The sequence below is a fragment of the Grus americana genome, chromosome 1, assembly GCF_028858705.1.
Source record: "Grus americana isolate bGruAme1 chromosome 1, bGruAme1.mat, whole genome shotgun sequence".
NCBI classification, from domain to species: Eukaryota; Metazoa; Chordata; class Aves; order Gruiformes; family Gruidae; genus Grus; species Grus americana.
Window position 1 is genome coordinate 38483506 of NC_072852.1, and position 19328 is coordinate 38502833.

Genomic DNA, 19328 nt, shown 5'->3' on the forward strand with positions numbered 1-19328 from the left:
GATTCCTTCATAAGGAAAAAACAAGGCTTTTTCAGAAACTGAAACTAACCAAGATAGCTAAAGTTTGAGTAAAACCTCCAAGTTTGTGCCTGTAATGTTCTGGAAAGAGTTGGGGGGGTATTTTCTGCCTCTGAATGTTTCCTTGGATGCTGCTGTGCTCCATCCCATCCTGTTTGTGTGACTGCAAAAGCTACCTCTGGGTTAAGTGTCTGAAATTGAATTCTTCAGGTCATGGGAAACAACATGAAGTTGGTCTTGCTTTTCCAGACAGATCTATTTGAGCAGAGTTTGCCATGTCGGCTTACACACCTGGAAAAGATACTGGCTGTGTCATTATTTTTCATTTTCATGTGTGAAGAGCATAGCCAAACCGGTACCAGTGATTTTTTTATGCAAAAAGTTTATGGTTCAACACATGAAATACCCTTGCCCTCCCACTGACATGCTGTACTGTGAGTTTTCCTGCATCTCCTTCTAAGGAATCTTTTGCTGCTGTCAGTGGATCACTTCACTAATCCCATATGGCTGTTCCTGTCCTGGAGTAGGTATCTCTCCCTCACTTCTGTCGTTCTTTCGGCTCAGGAATTTATTGTCAAATTTCCCAGAACAATGCACATGCGTACCAGAGAGAAATACACACGTTTACATATTGTGTGTATGTGTATTTATATAGGCATACATTCATAAATACCCTGTAGTTATGAAGCAGAACACTAAAGCGACATCTCTACATTTTCCATATACGAGTACATGTAAGGCACCTGTGCACCTTGCAGCACTTTCAAACAGTTGTCCTCCCAGTTTCCTTGTGTTTTAGGGGTGGGGAGCTGGGACACGGGCAGGGAGTGACTTGCATGAGTTTACCTGAGGACCACATTTGCGGGCAAATGTAGGCTGGAATTCAGTTCTCCTAAATCCTCAGGTGCTTCCCTAGTAACTCGCCCAGCCGGAAAAGCTTAGGGTCCAAAAGCTGGAGCCAGCGTATGTACTCAAGCAGAAATGCTCCACCTCTAGACGCTTATTAGATAAGGGTGATTATTTATTACTATTTATTTTGTGCAAAACGTGTTTTATCATACCCACTCCCTGTGCTTACCCCTAACTGACTACAGACGGATACAGAAGGATACCTGTGGGCGAGGTTGCTCTGGAATTCACGCTTCCCGCCTGCTGAAAGCACTTCGCCGAGGCTTCCCCCTTGTGCTGCCGGCTCCGGGAAAGCGGCTCTCGCTCCGCGGGCGGGGGGGCCCGGGACACCCCGGGACACTGCCGGGGCGAGGCCGCCCTCTGCCGGCCGCAGCCGCCCCTGCCAGGCCCGGGGGGCGCGGGGGGCTGCACCAGCTTCCCCTTCCTTCCCCGTGCCCGGAGCGGCTCTCCGTTGTGCCCGCCGCACCCCCTGCTCCCGCAACGTGATGGGGGTCTTATCCTGCAGGCTGGACGGTCAGGGACCCTCCTGAATAATAAACAGATCGGGAGATTAGCTTTTAATAGATGTTCAAAAAAACCCCCATGCCAAATAAAGTTGTATCATGTGGGGATTTGAGACAGGCATAAGAGAACAGCTGTTAATTATTTTGGAAATTTGCTACTAATGGATTGTATTTTAGAAAACAGAAAAATATTTTGATTTTAAGAATGAAATTTGATTAATTTTTCTTAGCTTAAAAATATACAGGCAATTTTAAGTTTGGGACTAAAGAAAAATGTAGTGGGGAAAAACAATATCTGAACTACAAAGCTTTTAGAAAGAGGTTAAAATGGGACTTAATAGAGGTAAGAATTTTGTATATTATAATACAATTATTCACATTATTTCTCATTTAAAGGGCCTTTGTTAAAATCTAGCAAAGGAAGGGAATTTAATTATCAAGTAATATTCTTGGAACATCATCAATTCTGAAACTGTGGTGGTACAATATAAACATCTCTGAGTAAAAAATGCAGTAGCAATCAGCTTGCTTTCTGCAGAAATAAGTAGTAAGTAGTGGCTGAAATACTGTTCAGTGGGTATGTATCAGTACCTACAGACTGTCCTAGCCCATATACGCTCTGTATGTGTTTGCACACCGTGTGCCTCTTCAACATCTACCAAGGCTTAGGTGAGCCCTGTGTTAGTGCTGAGGCTGGCCTGTTGTACCCCAGTGTGTGTTCTCCAGAGTTTCTCTCTACCGTAGTAGTGTACCATGATGAGATTCACTGAGGATCTGGTTTGCAAAGCTTGTGTTCATACTGCCTGCTTGCGTTGAACGTGAAAATCTAGGTAAAAGCTTGTAATATTTCTTACTGATCCCTTCTTTAAATGCTTCTTTCTCCTATTTCAGGGAATAATACTCACTTTTAAAGTGAATTGAGAGCACTATGGAGAGTGAATTGAAATATACTTGGAAAAGTGAACATTTTGTGGTGCTTTGTTTAATGAAATGGAAAACATACAGGAAAACAGAACTATGTTGTGAACATGGCTTCAAGATCCACCAACTTTCACAGGAATGTGTCTATAGTGGATTTGTGGCCTGCTCTGACATTCATTGCAACTGACAGCATCCCCCTGATGACAGCCTTGGAATGAATGAATGGATAGTTTGAAGGATGATATATCTAGGGAGGGATATAGAAGTCAGTGCCTGATGCCCTTGATCATCAGTTATGAGTAATACAAAAAGAGGAAGAGAAAGGCATAAATAATAAGAGGCATAAATATGGCCCAAGGTGGTAATTTTGTCCCAAAGGTTATACATGCTGCTTCACCTCAGGTGTACAGAAATAGTAAATATGTATTTTATTTATTTGTTTCTTTGTAGTGAACATTTGTTGATAATAACTAACACCTGCACAATTTAAATAAGGAAGAAGATGCCAGATTGCAGCAGGATTTTCAGAAGTGCTCAGCCTTCACTGGGTTTATTCACTGAAGTGAATCACAAAATTCCTGCCAGTTTCAGCAGAAACAAAGTTCATTCACTGGGAATTAGATGCCCTTAAATTCTTGCTGGTTAGGCCAAAACAACCAGCTTTAAAAGCTGGCAGGGAAAAAAAATCATAGAACTATTTTTATTAGAAAAATCAGTTTTGCTGGAATTGGAATATGTTGAAGTTTCTGAAAATTCAAATGGGAAATCAAAAACCCCACCTTCAATTATTTGACTATAACATTCCAATTATTTATTTTACAGCATAGTCTACATTGTAATGTTAAAAACAATGTTAAAGCAACACTCTGAAGGTTGTACCATCACACACCCTAGAGGTGGAAAAGGTCTTCTATTTTATATCGCTTATGGTACAATTCATTATCTGATCTGTTTCTTTTCCTACAATATTCCTGGCTCGTCCGTTAGAGAGCATGGAATTGATCTGGCTTTGAATGAGGCTTGGTGCTGAAGAAGACAATTCTTTTTAGAGCTGTTGCCTCATCTGTTGCTGAAGTTGAAAAGTTTAAAAGCAAAGGAGACAGCAGTTTGCAGAAGTAAAAATGATCACATTGCTAAGAAGTTAGAGAGAGATGTCCTTGTCCTTGTTTCTGTCATGTTCCTATGTGGCAATAGGCAAGTTACTTCATTCTTTTTCCCAGGTAGTCACCAATTTTTTTTCTTCATTTCTGGGTGCCTGACATCAGATCTTCAGTGTTGTCTGCAGAATTCCAGAATCCAGGCAGGTAATGCCAGAGGTGGAGCAAAAATGTGTAATTCTGTCTTTAAAAAGGCTAGTATAGCAGAGAAGAGAAAATGCAGAGTTTGAAGAAAATGAAGTATCAGGTAGGCGTTGTTTATATATTTATAAAAATGCAGTAAAACTAAAAATTAGCTGCCATCTTATGATGCATGAACATGTGTTACATGCATAGTCTTCATTCTGGGAGTTTTAAAAGTTTTTGAGTCATTGAATTTGCAATTTTTTAAATGCTGGGGTTTTTTTTTTAATAACTTGTGTGCCATTTCTCAGCTTTTAAAAAAGCAGATCTAACCTTCTTTTAAACTGCAGTAGCAAATACACACTGCTTTAATTAAATTTAATTTTAATTATTTTAATAGAGTGTAGCAAATTTAGACTTTAATGGTTTCATTTTTAAAAGGAACAATGCACACTTACTATTTGATCAATTAATTCCAAAATTATCATTGCTATTAGCCTGAAGGTATCAGTTCCCAGCTCCTTCTCCTGGTGACATGTCTTCTAACATTGCTTCAAGTTGCAAGTTCCATTTCTGAAACTGATTTTGTGTTTGACTGAGAGATGTGAATACTCATTTCAAAACTATCAGACCAAAGTAATTTTAAAAAAAGAAAAGTAACCTTTTTTTTTTAGTTTTACTGCATTTTTATAAATAATTTCCATGCAAGTATATTTTTGTTTCCATTTTCTCAAATCTTGATTATCGATCTTTTCATTGAAAAATAGATATATATTATGTCCTTAAAACAACTGAAAAACATACTAAGCTAAAGAGTTAAATTAGTTAGTATTAACATAATTCATTGTACCTTTCCTGGTTATAAGATTAACAATTGGACTTAAAAATTAAATCAATTTATCCAAGTTGCACTGAAGTGTTTAGCTGTGAAATATTCTTGGAAATAATTAAAGGAAAACTTTATATTGAAATACGTACGTATAAAACTATTCCTATTAGTTTCCTGTTGTTCCTTGCATTTAGGAAACCTCTGTAGTACTTTTTAGTGAATGAAGAGCGCATTACTGCCTCACCAAGGTGTTTTGTCCTGTGCTGTTTGAGAGAGGATGGAACATTGCCTTGAAATGGCAGCCTTAGCTTAGGCGGGTGGTCCAGGGTCTGGTGGCCCACACCGGCTCTTCGCAGAGGAAGTAAAAATCCCGTTTAACCGTGTCATTCTGTTTACCAGGACGGATTTCTGGGGTGATACAAAGGGCAGCTGTCCGACCTACTTTGATGGGAACAAAGCTCGCCCGGGGGATGCTCCGGCTCAGGACTTGAGCTCGGCTCTCCTTGCAGGCAGGCAGCACTAGGTGGAGCGCCAGGCCGCCGGCCCGCGGCGGGGACCCGGGCCACCGCGGGGTCTCACCGCTGAGAAGCGCCGGAGGCTGCCAGGAGGCTGCCAGGCTGTTTCGGGCACTGGTTTTAGCTGTTCTCAGGCACAATGAATTCCAGAGTCTAACTGGCCGGTTCTGGGGGCGAAGGGGAAATCTTGTCCTAGTTTTCCACTGCCTTCTTTTGTTTTCCATAAGCATTCCCTTGTTTTGCAGTCTAAGGAAACCAAATGTCCCTTATCTTTCTGCTCTCCACTACTTAGTGCTCTAAATATTATCATGACTCCAGTTGCTTGTCCCTTCCCTACAGTGAACATCCTTGCTTTCTCTTTATTTCAGATATCTTCCACGTTCCTGGTCATTCTGCTTCCCTTTCTCTGGCTATTTGTTACCTTTGCAATACTCTTTTCGGAGAGATATGCTCACGAGGCCGCACCATTGATTTTTCTTGAGAACATTGTTTTTATTTTTTTGCTTGGCTTCCTATGAAAGCAACTTCTATACAATATTCACAATGTCTGTGGACTGATTAGTTGATTTCTATCAATTTGGACAGATAAGTATAGGTCTCAAAGCATATTTAATCTCTTATTGCAAGTAATTAGTAGTAGAGCAGAAAAAAAGAGACCTCCTCTAAATGCCCTGTGACAGAAGTGCAGTCTGTCCTCCCGCATTACTACATATAATAGAATCACTTTTCCCTAGATGTCCTCAAATGCAGGGGGAACTTCAGCTGAAGATTACACCTTCTCAGATAGAAAATCAATCAATCATGAGATGCAAACTGTAGTAATCCTGTGTTAGACTCTGAGATTGCTAGTGCTGTTCATTATCCCATTGCTGCACAAACTAAGTCTCTTTTAGCTCTTTTTCAACAGTCTCAGTTGTTTACATCTGTTTGGGACAAATCTTCTTGGATCTTATGAAGAGGTACTGGGATTTATTTTTTCCACTTGAGTGCACATTGTTTTATGCTAAGGAACACTGAATTTAGTGGGGGTTTAGAGAGAAAGCTAGAAGATCTTAGCAAAGTAAAATTAAAAGGGATGAAGGAGAAAAGAGTGGATGCAATTAAGTTTCTACCTTAGAAATGACAGAGAACATGAGTAACAGCTGACAGAAATTCATCCTTTACAAAATTATTCTTGTATTGTACCAAAGGAAGCAATCTTTTTTATCAAAGTTACTTACCTGCAACATCAGCTTCAGGGGGTTTAATATCTACATCTATTGGAGGAGATAATGGGCAGATTTGATAAATATCGTTCACTGAAACGGAATAAAATGTAGGAGAGCTGTATGATTTGTTGCTGAATGTGGCTGCCCACAAAGCCTTTGACGCATATGTCATACGTTGGAGATTAAAAGCTCAAATTCTGTGACTATGGGATCATACAAGCTTCTTTGATAACAGATCAAGTGGTCTGTGACTTGCCTAGCGAGAAAGCTTTAAGCGCTTACAGAACCAAAGTTAAAACTAAAGATGTCATTACAATTTCTCACAGACATAATGAAAAAGCACATCAAAATCTTTTAGGAACATTCTTGGAAAACTATAGCCAATGTCTGAAAAGACCATCAGAGTGGCCGTGCCTTAGGAGCAGAAAGACAAAATGTATATTGTCCATCCTGTGGTAGGGAAGAATAAACATGGGAGGGATTATAGATGCCATAGCATGAAATAATACCTCACATATGGTAAAGAATATGTGAATTGTAAAGTGGGAAAACATCACTTTGGGCCATATGTTCCCCTCTGGCATTAAACAGCATGGGAGAACAAAATAATCCAAAAATCATGTGATTTTTGAAGCACAGCCATTCAACTATGTTCTCCCGTTGCCTTTTTACACTATGCAGAGTGGGATCCAGACATGGTATATAAGAAGCTACACAATACTTTGAACAGTGCTAATGGAAGGGGAGCACGGCCCCATTCATCTCCCAGTTCAAACCTTCCCTGTGCTGGAACTGGCAAGGAACCAGAAGAGCAAGGGTAGGCAGGGCAGGGATCCTGATACTCAGTTCAGAGTTTTGGTATGAGTCAGGCACGCGGGATGCCATCCTAGACTAAATAAAGTCAGTGGCAAAACCGCTGTTGACCTAACGGGGCCAGAATTTCTGTCTCACTATATATCTTTGATGCCTCCATCTTCCTGGAATGACTGCGCAGCTGCTGAGGCATCGCCCCGGACTCCTGGCACCGCTATACTGCACAGCTCTCTCTCACCTGTATCCTGCATTTCATGTGTGTGGATTTTAGGTGGTGTCAGAAGTATGACACTGTGGGGAGCTGCTTATTTGTCAGCTCTTCCTTTCCTGTCACTTTTTTTTTTTTAAAAAAACCCCCACAGCCTATTGGCCATGTTTTTACAGAAAAGGGAATACAGTAAGTTTTATCCTTGGAGCAAAATCTCTTGAATTTCTTAGTTTTGCTGCTTTCCTTACCATGCAGCCAGAGAGCTGGGAGCATACAGATGGGAAAGCTGGAAGGAGCGCTTTGTAGGAGCTCCATTCAAAATCTGTGTGTTAGCAGAAGACAGGACACGTGGAAGATCTGTTTACATAGCAAGTAGGCAAAGGTATACCAACATGTCCCAATACAAGGGAAGCTCTGTAATACAACATCATTTAGAAGTAAGTGAATTATATTGAGCTATAAAGCTAGATAGAGGAAAAAAATTAACAAGCTGAGGTGATCTGAAACAACAGAAGACTATACCATGAAAATAAAGAACTTACAATTATGGCCTCTTACATTCTCTAACTGTGGGATATTCCTTTCCCCAGCAAATTATTTTCTGCTGCAGAAGTTTTAATTTCTCTGTTCCCTGGGCATTCAAGCTGCACTTTTTGTTTTCTAACTGGTAACATTTATTACATGTGCGAAGCCTAATTTCTCACACATGAGGAAATAAAATATTCACTGACTTTCAGCTGCCTCAGCATGGAGCAGATTAAGAGGTGAGTTTTGTGTGGGAGTGGGTACTGAGAATCAAAATACCTGAATTGAGGGCAAAGGCTTTTTGGTTCCTTTGGTAATGGCGGGTAAAGGAACCGAGGAACTGAATGCCAAGGGTTGTAATCCTTGACATGCAGGGAAGAAAGCTGAGAGAAGAAATGCAGTAACAGATGTAGAAGGACAGGGTGTTGGCAAATTCAAAAACTATGAAAGGATCCAATCAGCAACAGAATATGACATGCCTGGCATTAAACCTTTTTAATTGCATTAAAGTTCTTCCATATTTACTCAATGACACATCTGAAAATAATCTAATTAAAATAGGGTATTCTGAGAAAATAAGAGACTTTCAAATCTCTGCAGAAGGCTAGTGCTGCTTTTTTACTGAAAGCAATAGGCATTCCAGAGGACTTTTGGGTTCGTGTCTATGGCAGGTAGTGACAGTGGGTGCCTGAGTGACGTACAAGAGGACTACACTGCTTAGAGAGCTCAACATCGGCATTTCTCTTTGTCATATTAATTCCTGGAGATGGAGGTTTGCGCAATAGGCAGGACCCAGAAACAGTTTTACACAAGTGGCAGACTGCAGAGAACAAGCAAGAGCCTTTTCGGTTCCAAACTGCACAGGCAGCACCTGAAGCAGAGCGAGAACAGCAACCTCACAGCATGTTTGTTAATAGGTTAATGTTCTCCTTTACACACAGCATGGTCTTGAATCGCATAGTTCACATAGTACTGAGTACCCCACAGTGAATACCAAACAGGCGAAGCAGAGTGGGTATGCTAAGACAAAAAAATCCAACACAGAAACCCATAGAAAGAAGAAATTCAGTGAAGGGAGTGATGGAGTATCTGGAATTTGTATGTATCCTCAGCAATCCATTCATTACGTAAGTTACAGCACTATGGCATTACCAGATGTCAAAAGAAGAAGAAATAATGTGAGATTATGGAAAAATTGGAAGTAAAACACGAATTCTCAGAGCAACGGATGGATAATGAGAGCGTTAAAATGTATACATTATCTACTACATGTATTTAGAGACTTTTGTCTGGCATGAGTTCTTCAGAAAATCCTAATGACAACTGCAGATAGATTTAAAAGGGCCCAGACTTCCAGTTAACAGAACAAACGAGTGTACTTGTACAGCCAACACAATGTCAATATGAATGATGTACAATGATCTAAAAAAATGCTGAACTGTGCATAGTAAAATGTTTCCTAGGGGAAGGAGTAAGGAGTAATAGGTCCTGGAGCATGGCTTCAGTAATTGATAATTTAAACAGGAAATGCTCCAGAGAGTCAGTTAAAAAGCCAAGGAAAGCAAAGAGATGTTATAAAAGAAAGCTAAAACCAAATTACAATGCAGTGATGTAAAATAAATGTCACAGCATAATGCAAAATATATGGAAGCAATTGATGCAACTACTGTTTTCATGCAACAATTCAGCTTCATACACAAATATATAGTCTTTCAGACAATCAAAATCGGTCCAGATGTATCTAAGAATGGGTATGGAGTTGTTCTTGAGCTTAGGATAAAGGAGCATGCAAAACTAGCCTGGGTAACAGCAAAAGCAAAAATATGTTTAAGACCTATTGGATATCGGTCTTACTGAGATTGCACAATATTCTCAATGCCAGAGGGTTTAAAACATTTTATAAATAAAATTGAAACATCATTTCTAAAATATGGACATTCAGTTGCATATGTAAAATGTAGATTTAAGCATTAATTTGAAGGTACCACCTTGGTCAATATAAGATCAGCTGGCTAACTGGCTGTTTGTAGATTTTCATATGGTTATAACAAACAGCAGGTGTACACTAGGTTGCAAATGTGCATGTATGATATTGAAAACTTTAATTCAAGTAACTAATAATCGCTATCATAGATCTTAGCTGGAGAAGTTTCCCTCCTATATTTTTCTACATGGTTTTCTGATGAATTTAACTTATATTTCTAAATGATTAGTGTTTCTAAAAACCGGTCTTAGGTACTTCTGAACTTGGACATTTAGAAGATCAGGAATACATTACAAAAGGTTCATTTGAAACTTTGGTTTGCCTATCTTCCCCATTTTACTTCTTGAAGCTTGTAGCAGGGTTAATTCAGTATCCCTGGGTACCAACCCACAAAGTAAGGCCTGTACTCCTTTTTGTCCTCTTATAGTGCCTTACCTCAACTGCTATATGTTTTCTATTTCTGCTGTAAATGAGGTTGTTGACTTTAAAATTATAATCTTACTTTTATGTTCTCACTCAGTTCTTCTACCTGTGCCTGTTTCAGCACACTTCCAAGGGTCTAATAATATATGCCCACCTTGTTTCAGCTTATATTATGACAACTTTTTAAATTACATAGTCACATACTGTTTTCTTCTCCAGATTGAGCAGCGAACTGGCATTTCATTTTTTGCCTGACTGAGTTTGCAACGCAGATAATTTTCTTTTAGCACATCTTCTGTTTGTTTATAGCATATAATGAAAATTATCCCACATTTAATTCATTAACATGCTTTTGCTATATAATTTTCAGCTTTATTATCCCTAACAAAATACCATTCACAGTAACAAAGACATCATTTTGCTAAAAATCCAGCAAGAAGAGGACAAAGGATGGGCTGGGGAGAGCACTGGAATGGAATTCCTACTTCATTCTTCTATAACATTTTCCATCTTCATTCTTAAAGGATTTTTACAAAGATGAATCATTATTTCCATTTGCTTACGGGAGAAACTGAGTCACCTGAAGAGGAAGTGATTTGCCACACAGCAAGTCAGTGGCAGAGCCAACAGCAAAGAACAAGGCTCTTCATTTCCTGCCTGGTGCCCTCATGACATTAACTCAGTTTATAGCTCTGAAACAGTCTTCTTTATGACCTTAGGTGAGTCACTTTGGTTCTCTATTCTGCTAACACTGAAATGCATGTTTCATTTAAGCTTTTTTTTGAAGATCACAACTGGCTGAAAATCCCACTAGTATATCAGCCATATACATGGCTGGTTCATTTTTTCTCACAGGTTCTTTGCAGGGGAGAATTTTATGTTCAGGACACTGTTATATTAGATAATATTTTCTTTTTCCTGCTGTGTTTATTTTTTCCTAGAAAGTTTTCACAAGGACTGATTTAGCCAGGGGAAACCTGTGTCTGTAGATGACAGAAAGTGGTAAGTTAGAGAAGCCTCTATTCTGTTGCTCAGAGAGTACATTACCTGTGTGCTATGGGCCCCAAATTCTTCAGCTTTGCAAATGCTATTTTCATTTTCCATAGACATCTGGAGCACAACTGCTGCACTCCAGATGATGTTATGGCGCAGATGAGAAGGGAGTTCATTCCTCCATCTTCTGCTCCCTACGCAGCATGGATAAATAGCTGAAAAAAACACCTTCTTTCCCCTGCCCTACCTCATCCCATATGCACATAAAGCTCTTCCAAACATTTTCTCTAACACTCCTTGTAAGAGCACCTCTGCACTGTCCTGCAAAGCTTCATGTGGTACGAAGCAGTCATTTCAGTATTTGGCTCTAAATTCCTTGTGTATTTTGCTATTACTACTTTCTGCTGCTTCCTCTGCTTTCTTCTATTCCTTTTACTTTCCTTACTTCTTTTTGATACTTTCTCCTATTTCTACTGTGTCTTCTCCCTTTTTCATTTCTGTGTGCTTTTTTTCCTTTTTATGCTTCTTTTCCACAAGAAAAGGGAGGTGTTCCACTCTAGCCCAACCTCAGTCATAGAGGGATGGAGAGGTGAGCTGGAGAGCTTGCAGAAAGCATTGCTCATCTGACTCTGCAGGGAGAGGACGAGGGTTTTGCTGCTGTGAGGATTTCCCAGAAGTAATATTGGAGCTGGTCCAACAGTTTACAGTAAAAGGACTGCAGTTCTAATGCTAGTTCAGCAAGGTGAAGGCCATCTTTTTTCAGGTCAGGTAGAATAACCAGGAGTAGCTTGTCAGATGTGTCTTTGGTCTGAGAAATTAAATAACATCTTTGAACAAGATGCTACATGGTACACCCTGGACTTCAAGGATCCAGCCTTCATATGAAGTCCGACATAGGAGAGGTGGATCTCTAGTCTGTAATGAGCATGCAGACTTAAGAACAATAGGGGCCCCATAACTGGAGGACATTATTGTGGGGCCAGGGCATCAGTTTCTTGGCATCGCTAGCTCCATTCTCCAACCAAGATGCTCATCAGTGTTGACAAAGGAGCCTGTCTCTGAAGAACATTTTGCTTACATTTGGGTCAACCTAAGAGGAGTAATAGGGACAGAATGTGTATTGGGGTTGTAGACATCTTTTCCTGAGCAGAGGACAGACACCTTAATGCCTTTCAAAGTGGTGAAACCTGGGCTTCTCTGCCATACACCAACCAGTCATATTGAGTTGAGCACCTGTGAGGGATGAATGTGTTCCACGGTGGGGCTTGCTGCCTCGTCATACCCCACAGAGTAGAAGCTGAAGCAATGGGGCAGAAGCCATTCAGTGTAGTTTGGGGAGGACAGCTAAGCAGTGCTGAAGGAAAACTTTCAGTGCATCATTCTCACAGAGGGGAACTGAGTACAATGATGACATCTACATGTGGCAGACAAGCAGAGTGGGCTGTGCATGCTAGAGACTCCAATGATGTGTGACACAGAAGCCTTGGTTCGGGTAGGACCAAGCATCCCTTTAGATGGAGATGTGGGTAACTTAGCTGTAGGCCAAACATTAGTTGTTGTGAACGCTCCCTAAATGTACTCGATTTTTATGAGAGAAAACAAAGTTCTAGAAATGCAGCATGTACTTGGAGTAGGAAATGGTAGCCCTCAGGGCCAGTGGGACTTTGTTCCCATTGTCTGTGAGTGCTTCTTATGGAAGTTCTTTGTTCCTCTATGGGAGAAATTTTCTATGTGAGTGGAGTTATTGACAGTGGAAATTGCACAGCTTAAGGAAATCTTTTAAATATGCCAGGCCCACACCACTGAGCGCTCACAACAAAAGGATCGATTCAATACTCAATAAGAAGCTGAGAGCAGGAGAGACTGAGATGCTTGTGGCAGTCTGGGCTGCTGAGATGTACAAGTGCTTTCCGTAGGAACGTGGGATTTTCTAAGGGCTGCTGGCTTCCTGCTTATGTATCTTGCCTGCAGTTCCGGTGGGAGGTAATGGAGGCAAGTATGTACTCAAAAGACAGGGAATATCTTCTCTTGTGTTTGCACAGTGCCAGGTACCAGAGAGAAATGAAAATGGGTCAGGTCTCCAAGTGCTGAACAAACGTAAATAGTAATACCAGTAATTGTTTGGAACACACTGAATTTAGTGCTTTGCAGCAGCCTAATGACATGGACGGAAAGCATTGAAGAAAGAAAATAGAAGAAAGCAGACGGTGGGCCTATTCTGAACTTCTTATATTTGGTTATTTTTTTCTATTGTATTTATACTCTGCTTATTCATTGAATAAACTGAAATTAGTGCTTTGAGGCACAAGAAATGCATTACACAATTAGCCTTAAATAAAAACGTAAAATGTAAACTTCATTTTTTCTGTTCAATGAATGATGGCTCTTCTTTTGAACATTATTAGATGAATGAAATAAACATAAGTTTTCAAGACATTAGCCTTGGATCAAAGTCAGGGATGTAACTGTAAATAGTGAGCTCTTTGTGGCTATGTCAACGCTGCTCTTCACTTTGCCACCAAACACTGTCAAGGTCCCAGGCTAGAGTGCCATGTATACACCCATATTAAAGGTCGTTTAGGACACCGCAAAAAAATCTCATCAGGTATATTCAACATGTCTCCATCCTGCATGGTGTTCACAGGTATTTCCTTAAGTAAGAAAGGTACAGAAATGCAGCAAATGAGGCATCTCCACGGTTTCAGGCTTCTGTGGATTTCAGACAGACGGGATCACTTCCCAGTATTCTCCTGCAATTAAGGATGCCTCTCATTCCTTAAAACTTGAAAACATTTGCAAGGAATACCTAATAATAGGAAAGCAGATGCTCAAAAGCCAGAATAGTGTATTTCCACACCTTTTGGCCACAACTGTCCTGGTAGGGTATTATACATATGCAGAAGTACCTCTGCCAGTTCTGGGTGGCAAATACGTGTTTTACCTAGCCAGAGTTTCTGTACGTTAAGAGTAGTGAACCAATATGAAAAATACTCTGCCTGATTACCAAGCTCAGCTTCACTTTTTCCTTTTGAAATTTAAACAAAAAAACCTCTGGATGTAATCTACTGCAATGCTTTAGAGAATGAATTACAGAACTGATTTGTCACCCACTTAGAACTGTCTATTACAGCATGCAGTAGTCCTCTAGCAACAATTACTCTGAGACATAAGATAACAGGGCAAGAAGGTTTTAGACACCAACAGCTGAGTGACATTTTGATACTGTACTATTTATGAGATTTATCTATTCTCTCTGAATAACTTTAGGATGGGCCTCTCAACCATTCATCTGCATTGATGATTGCATACAGCTGCCTCTCTGTAACTACGTTTCTGCTAGCTTCCTGAAAAAAAGAGGGTGGAAGGTAAAATTTTACTACCATAATAAACATCAGCTTTTAGCCACTATTACTTGTTTTATTCCTAAAGCCCTTGTCTCTATTGTTGGGTTTTTTTCCTATTAGCTTTTTTTCCTTATTATTTCTTTGTCACACTTTGTCATGAAACCTCTTGTCTTCCAATAGCTGGCATTCTTCTTTAAGCTCAGTTCCTGTGTAGTTGGACAGCTTGGGTTCAGGTTTTAAAATAAATATACCTAGCCATTCTGGATCCCAAGAAAAGAACTGAACACATAACATGAATTTGAATGAAAAGCTCATACATAAACAAACAGTCCTTTTTAAATAAATACAGTTTTTTAAGCCAGTCTTAAGGATTTGGAGTTCTGCTTTGTGGATTTTTTTTTTTCAACAGTCAGCAGTAATGCCTCCAACAGTCCCATTAAAATGGCCAGTGCCTAGTAATACAGACATAATAAAGTAAGCCAGGAATTATATGACCTGGTCAGGGATGACCACCCAGTCAAGAACATGCTAGTCTATGGATCAGTATAGTTTATATGAAAGGCAAATTATTAACTGCAGGAAGGGATTCTGTTGCCTTATGAAATCTCAGACTTATGAATTAAAACGGCTCACTTTTAGTGACAAGAACTGCACAGTCATAGCAGGTCATCATACACTTTGTGGTACTGTGGGACATTTACGCAAGAACTGTAATCTGGAAACACACGGCCTCTTTGCGGGCCGTAGGGTAGCCAGCACACTCTGCTCATGCTGTTGCAATATGCAAGTAGTCCAGCACCACATGGGAAGTGTGAGCATTAGATACCTTCCGGGTGGCCACATCTTAGCCACAAATAAGCAGCAATGCAAAGGCAAAAGATGGCATCAGCCTTTTGAATATTAGTAGGATGCCCTCAGGAAAGAAAAGCTTATCAGCAAACGGTGTATCAGCAAAACACACAGACTCACATGCAGAATGGCATGGTCAATACATAAACAAATGGTATGTATTACTACCATTACACCACTGTTAATTTTAACAAAGATGGATTCACTCTCATTACAAAAATTCCCATGGAAGTTGTAAGGAGAAGTAATAAGAACTTAGAAAAGCGGTGTGCAAGTGAGTCTGTTCACACAGAACTAGCATGGTAGCAGCACCTGTAATATTTAAAAATTAGTTTTCTTAGTAAAAAGCCTGTTCAGTTTTATAAGCAAAAAATTATTTCATGTTCATCATGTTGTATTTGAAACAACTGGATAAACCAGAACAAATATGTTTAAAAATAGATTAATACAGTTTGTTTCCACAGAATCACAAAATGGTAGGGGTTGGAAGGGACCTCTGAAGATCACCTAGTCCAATCCCCCTGTTAAAGCAGGATCACCTACAGCAGGTTGCACAGGATTGCATCCAGGCAGGTTTTGAATATCTCCAGAGAAGGAGACTCCACAACCTCTCTGGGCAGCCTGTCCCAGTGCTCGGTCACCCTCAGAGTAAAGAAGTTTTTCCTCATATTCAAGTGGAACTTCCTGTGTTCTGGCTCGTGCCCCTTGTCCTGTTGCTGGGCACCACTGAAAAGAGTCTGGCCCCATTCTCTTGACATCCACCCTTTAGATATTTATAAGCATTGATAAGATCCCCTCTCAGCCTTCTCTTCTCCAGGCTAAACAGACCCAGCTCTCTCAGCCTTTCCTCATACGAGAGATGCTCCAGTCCCCTCATCATCCTCGTAGCCCTCCACTGGACTCTCTCCAGTACTTCCCTGTCTTTCTTGAACTGGGGAGCCCAGAACTGGACACAGAACTCGAGATGTGGCCTCACCAGGGCAGAGTAGAGGGGGAGAAAAACCTCCCTCGATCTGCTGGGCACACTCTTCTTAATGCACCCCAGGATACCATTGGCCTTCATGGCCATGAGGGCACACTGCTGGCTCATGGAGAGCTTGTTGTCCACCAGGACTCCCAGGTCCTTCTCTGCAGAGCTGCTTCCCAGCAGGTCTACCCCTACTCTGTACCGGTGCATGGGGTTATTCCTTCCATATTCCTTCACTTTTTAGAGTGAAGAGTGCTTTCTTCCTATGCGTACTGTCTTAAGAGTACTAGTTCCTGAAGTTCTGTGATTATGTGACAATCTCCACTTTCATTAAAAAGAAAGGAAAAGCACGTTCCTACTCTTCACTAACATTCACATTTATTAATATCACATTCCTAAGAGAATGTGAACATGATTTGAGCATATCTTAAGGCTCAAAAATCAAAAGGTAGACACCAGCATTTACAACATCATAAGTTTTATAAGAGGATCACATTTCTTTTAAATGTGACTCGATTTCTAAATGCTTCAGGTCTGCAACAGTGAGTTGTATAGAGACTGGGTTGCATTAGTTGCTAGAGGAAGTTGCAGTAAGAGATGTGCTAACCCTAGAAAGGCAACTGTCATTCATAGATTCTAAGAAATTACAAAAATGCATAAACATCACACAAACTTGGAATCAGGAAAGAAAGGTAAAAGAGGTATTAAGGTACAACTTCAAATCTCAGTCCAATGACATCGACAGAAGTATGGTTGCTAACTTCCAGAAGAACACCTTTTCACCCAACGGAAGAACTGGCAGTTTCCCGAGAACACCAATCCTTTAAGGATGAGACGGAAAATATAAAACAAAACGTCTTATTCAAAACACAACAACCAGTTCTTTCCTGATTAAGAATGGTCTCCACACTCCCTACAGTCAACATTTACTTTTTAAAAAGTATCTACTTTCACTATCTACTTAAAAATTTACTACATGGAGGTATTGATACTAATGAGGTATTGATATTATTTATACTAATGTAAACTATTAAAGAAACGTTGAGATTTTGGACTGGTAGTGGAAGTATCCTTACTTCAGTATCAACCAGAAGACATATTTTTGAAACATTTCAAAATATTTTGGCACACAGATTTTAAAGCATTACTTGGAATATGCAGACTTTTCAGTCAGCTGTTCTGTGTATCTACATGCTATAGTTTTGCAGGAGATGATTCAATTGTTAACAATTTATAGTATTTACTGCCCTCCTGCTGCTAAGTAAACAGTTTTATAAACTAACTCATGCCTTTGCTGTAATAAACAGACAGAACATATGAGTTGCATTGGTAATATCACAGGATCCTCAACTCTTGTAGGACAGCATACATTCTTCTAATACCAGGAAGGTGCCCAAGCTGGCGTTAGCCAGAAGTGCACTTGTCAGAATGGTATCTTACCTGCGACTGACTGCTCTTGGTTTGGCCAGTGCCATAGGCAGCTGGAGGTAAGCGCTGAACCTGAGGGGCATATTCAAACACATATCCCAAACAGCTGGTGGAAGGTGTGGGTTGCTTCTCACTGAGGAGGAGGAATGGAATGTCAAAAGCATTTCTCATGGCATTTGGGATATCAATTAGCTACTATAGATTGGGAAATAGCTCAGAGGAGGTGTACTTACATTAGCAGTTTAATATGTAATGGAGTTCACGTCAAGTGTAATCTTCCTTACAGCTGGAGTTCTGTGCATTGCTCCAATGTACAATACAGCTGTATGTGAAATAGGTCCTCTGCCAGGGAAACGAGGAGGCCATGCACAGTGGTGCCAAGTAGAGCGCACCCGTAATACAGACCCTTGTCTAGCGCTTCCCAGCTTTAGAAGAGTTGTGTTATAGGAGGCTTAGATGAGCAATAGGATGGGTTCTACATTCCCAGGTGTGGCTGGTCAGAAATGGAGGGTGGGGTACAGGAGTTAATCACCATTCATCATCATCATCACCATTATCACGAAATATGGCTTCAAGCCACTCTTCTAGCTCTGTACACTTGGTTTGATCTTCAGCACATGGCTGCCTCACAGCCACCTTAACTCCTGCTCTGCAAATGTTCCTCAATAACAAGATTAGCAACTTCAGTTTTGACATTAGGAGGGCACATCCACCATGTCCTCACTGCAGCCGACTGTGAGGGGGAACGTACAACTGTTCCTGCAGCTGGATCTTGGTTTTGGACCACTTCTGCACATGGTGTTATAAGGCCAGTCAGAGTTAGGTCAAAATGGAAACCCAGCCTCCTGCATTTATGACGTGATAAAGCAGTAGGTAAGCCCAGAGCAAAATACATCCAGGCAATTGCAAACTTAATGAGGGTGGTGCTCAGCCACTGACAGTGAGGGTGCAGCTTCCCAGAGCATTCATGCCGTTACGCTTCATTTGTCCCCTCACAGCTGCGATGTTCTGGTGCTAGACTTCTGAAAGAGAAAAGTTCACCCAGCGCCATTGGTGGAAGCGAGCACACTGACTGCCCCCTCGGGGAAGGGCCCAAGAAAGGTGCGCACCTGTGCTCTTTGGATTCCTTCAGCCCTTACCAGGCTAAATTTGTAACCTGGAAATGGTGTTAAAAGATGTCTGATGTTCGGTCTGACACTTCTCACTGCAGTTTATGTCCAAACGATCAGACATTCAGCTAGCAATCACGTTTTAACGCCTATTTACAGGTGTGCACAAAATAGCGCGTTTCTGACTAGATCTGCCCTTCCAGCTCCAGAAGCGACCGCCGCCAACCCTAGCCGCTCCTCGCACCTCCGAGTTCGGCCTGCCCAGGCCCGCCGGGGGTACGTACGCCACGACTTCCCGACCCCCCGCCAAAAACACCTCCCACGGGCTACGCGCGCAGTTGTGGGGTGCAGCCCGTTTCGGGGGGTGCCCTCCTCGCCTCTAACCGCCGCCTGCCGCGGCGCGATCCCCGCCTCAAACCCCCCCTCCCGCACCCGGCGGCGGAGCCGAGCCGCCCCCGCCGCAGTGCGAGATCCCACGCGGAGGGCGCGCAGGCCGACGTCT

General features: G+C 41.2%; 1 long non-coding RNA gene across 1 annotated transcript; it reads right to left on the reverse strand.

Moving 5' to 3' along the window:
- Positions 1–1345: 1345 nt before the first annotated feature.
- On the reverse strand, positions 1346–19198 carry LOC129196999 (uncharacterized). Its single transcript, XR_008574241.1, has 3 exons — positions 17951–19198; positions 17730–17850; positions 1346–1453 (listed from the first exon to the last, which is right to left on the reverse strand). It is a non-coding gene; the product is annotated as an uncharacterized LOC129196999 (long non-coding RNA).
- Positions 19199–19328: the final 130 nt, after the last annotated feature.